We start from the raw sequence: 2,926 nt of genomic DNA, 5'->3' as shown, positions 1-2,926 counted from the left end.
AACTAATATGCCAATCTATTTACCATGAAAAATAAGAAATAAGAAAATCTATTTACCATGTGTGACTTAATTACAGCAGCCAAAAAAGGACACTCAGAGAAAGTGAACGCCATTTAGATAATTAGCATTCACACGAGAATTAGATGCTGTAACTTGAGAATATAAAATGGGGTGGGGGAGGTGGAGGAAGAGGGAACTAGAATTGATATGTAAAATTTCAATTAAATAATAATGAAAAAGAAAAAAGATGATTGTTATGCTGCATACAAATTCAGAAAAGGGGAAAAAGAAATATCATAGTGAAATTAAGACACAAGCAATTAATTGTCAGTCCTTTCCCTGGGCTCTTGATGAATTGATGGCATGACCCCTGCTGTGATTATTTCTTGATAATATTTCTTATTTTATTAGCTGGGATTCCTTTTGCTATGATGAAACACCATGACCAAAAACAAGCCAGGGAGGAAAAGACTAATTGGACTTACCTTTCCATATTGCTATTCATTATTGAAAGAAGTCAAGACAGGGACTCAAACAGGGCAGGAACCTGGAGGCAGGAGTTGATGCAGAGGTCATGGAGGGAAGCTCCATGACCAGCAGCCTAGGGGTGGTACCAACCACTATGGGCTGGTTCCTCCTCCATTAATGACCAATTAAGAAAATGCTCTACAGGCTTGGGCAGAGCCCTTATGGAGTCAGATCTTAAGGAGCCTTTTTCTTAATTGAGTTTTTCTCCTCTCAGGTGACGGTAGCTTCTATCAAGTTGACATAAAGCTACCCAGCACATTGCTATTTGAGAATAAAATACTGAATGTTTTAAGAGATTGAAAAATCAGGCTCTATGAATTTTCTGCGCCTGCGTGGTCACCAAACCATTCGACCAGCTATCTGAGGACAAATCGGACCCTTTCGAGGTACTGAAGGCAGCAGAGAACAAGAAAAAAGAAGCCGGCAGGGGCAGCTTTGGAGGCCCCAGGGCCAAGAATGCAGCTCAGGCTGCGTGTCCCAGACCAACTCTAAGGCTGTAGGCAAAGAGTTGCATAAAGAGTCCCAGAAAGACTGCAAGAACCTGCTGCCCGGCATCGTTGGCGTGGCTGACAAAAAGGAAGAGGCGCAGCCACTGCTGGAGCTTAAGAAAGAAGGAATAAGGCGAGTTGGAAGAAGACATGATTAACAACTTCAGGGTGAAGGGAAAATAATTGATAGGAAACCAGAAAGGCGACCACCTCAGGAAAGAAGATTTGAAAAGCCTTGAAGAAAGGGGGAGGGGGTGAATTTTCAGTTGATAGACTGATTATTGAAAGGTCTATTCGAGGCCGAGGTGGTCTTGGAAGGGGTCAAGAAGACCTTGCATGTGGATTGAGCCAAGGCGATGGATTTGATTCTCCTGGCAAACGTGAATTTGATAGGCATAGGGGAAGGGATAGATCTAGCTTGAAGTGTGAGGACAAACGTGGAGATAGCAGATCTCACAGCTGGGGAACTTTCAAAGATCAATGAACTGATTTGGAGCAATTCAATGTGATTGAGGAAATACCCGAAGGGAAGAGACAGACTGAAAATAAGGAGAATGTAGTTGAAGAGGTTAAGGAAGGGGGTCCAAAAGAGATGACTTTGGATGGATGGAAAGCTATTCAAATAAAGGCCGAGCAAAAGTAGAATTTAATATCAGAAAACCAAATGAAGGTGCGTCAATGGAAAAAGGGATTTGTTCTGCATAAATCAAAAAGGGAAGAGGCTCATGCTAAAGATCTGGTTATGGACCATCATTTCCGGAAGCCACCAAATGACATAACGTCTCAACTGGAGATCAATTTTGGAGACCTAGGCCGCCCAGGACGTGGTGTCAGGGGAGGACATTGTGGATGCAGGCGTGATGGACTTCCAAACCGTGATAGCAGGACTGATAGGTCAAGTGCTTCAGCTCCTGATGTAGATGACCCGGAGGCACTCCCAGCTCTGGCCTAACTGGATACCATAATACTACACTGGCTCTTTTGCCAACCTCCTGTTCAAAGCGTTTGCATGCTTAAAGATCCCAAACAAATAAGAATTAAAAAAAAAAAAAAGGCTGTCATTCATACCATTCGCACCTAAAGACTGAATTTTATCTGTTTTGAAAACGAACTTCTCTAGCTACTCAGAAGTAACAAATATGTTAGTCAGTTTTGTATTTAGAAATGTATTGGTAGCAGCGATGTTTCAATAATTTTTAGGGATTATGAATTCTTTATGAATACTTTCGTTTTGCTACTTGCAAGCATGCATTTCCAAACTTGAAATATAGTTGTGAACGGTGTGTACCAGTTAAAAAAACAAGAACACTTTGAAAGTTGAAAAAATATTTAGTTTGTCCAACTTAAAGTAGAATTTACTAAGATACATACAACTTGTAGTTAAAATATACAAAACAAAATAAGATAAAACAAGATGAAAAGAAGCATGCCTAAGAGAGATGGCTCAGCAGATAGAGGGGGTTGCACAGAGCCTGATGATCCCAGTGCTGTCGCTGGATCCCATAAGGGGGCAGGAGAGAACCAAATCCTGAGAGTTGTCCTCCCACCTTCATGTGCACGCCGTGGCTCGTGCACACAGATTATCCCTGATTTGTAAAATCAAAATACTTTTTATACCAAGATGGAATTTAATATTTTTATATTGGCTTTTCTCTTTGTTTCGTTAGAGCAAATGAAAGCAAAGAAAGGAAACTATCTTAGTAACCACAGTGTTGCTAATCACCGAGTGGTCCCAGTTTAAAGGGAAAAACAGTAAGTTTCATGTGTTAATAACCTTGGTTCAGAAGTACAGGTCAGTGATTTTATTACATATTCTTGGGAAATATGGATGTAAAACATGCTTGCACCAAATGCAATAGTGACTTAGGAAACAACATTGTGTGATGTCTTCCAAGATATAGGAGTTGCAT

The 2,926-nt window shown here is 40.8% G+C and overlaps 1 pseudogene; it reads left to right on the top strand.

Annotated features, from left to right (window-relative positions):
* The first annotated feature begins 851 nt into the window (after positions 1 to 851).
* On the top strand, positions 852 to 1,968 carry LOC121460660 (annotated as a pseudogene).
* Positions 1,969 to 2,926: the final 958 nt, after the last annotated feature.

This window comes from Microtus oregoni, unplaced genomic scaffold (genome assembly GCF_018167655.1).
Source record: "Microtus oregoni isolate MIOR12 unplaced genomic scaffold, Mior012 000021F_ref0000039, whole genome shotgun sequence".
NCBI lineage: Eukaryota > Metazoa > Chordata > Mammalia > Rodentia > Cricetidae > Microtus > Microtus oregoni.
The sequence above is the reverse complement of the archived record's forward strand: the minus strand, read 5'-3'. Positions and strand labels throughout refer to the sequence as shown.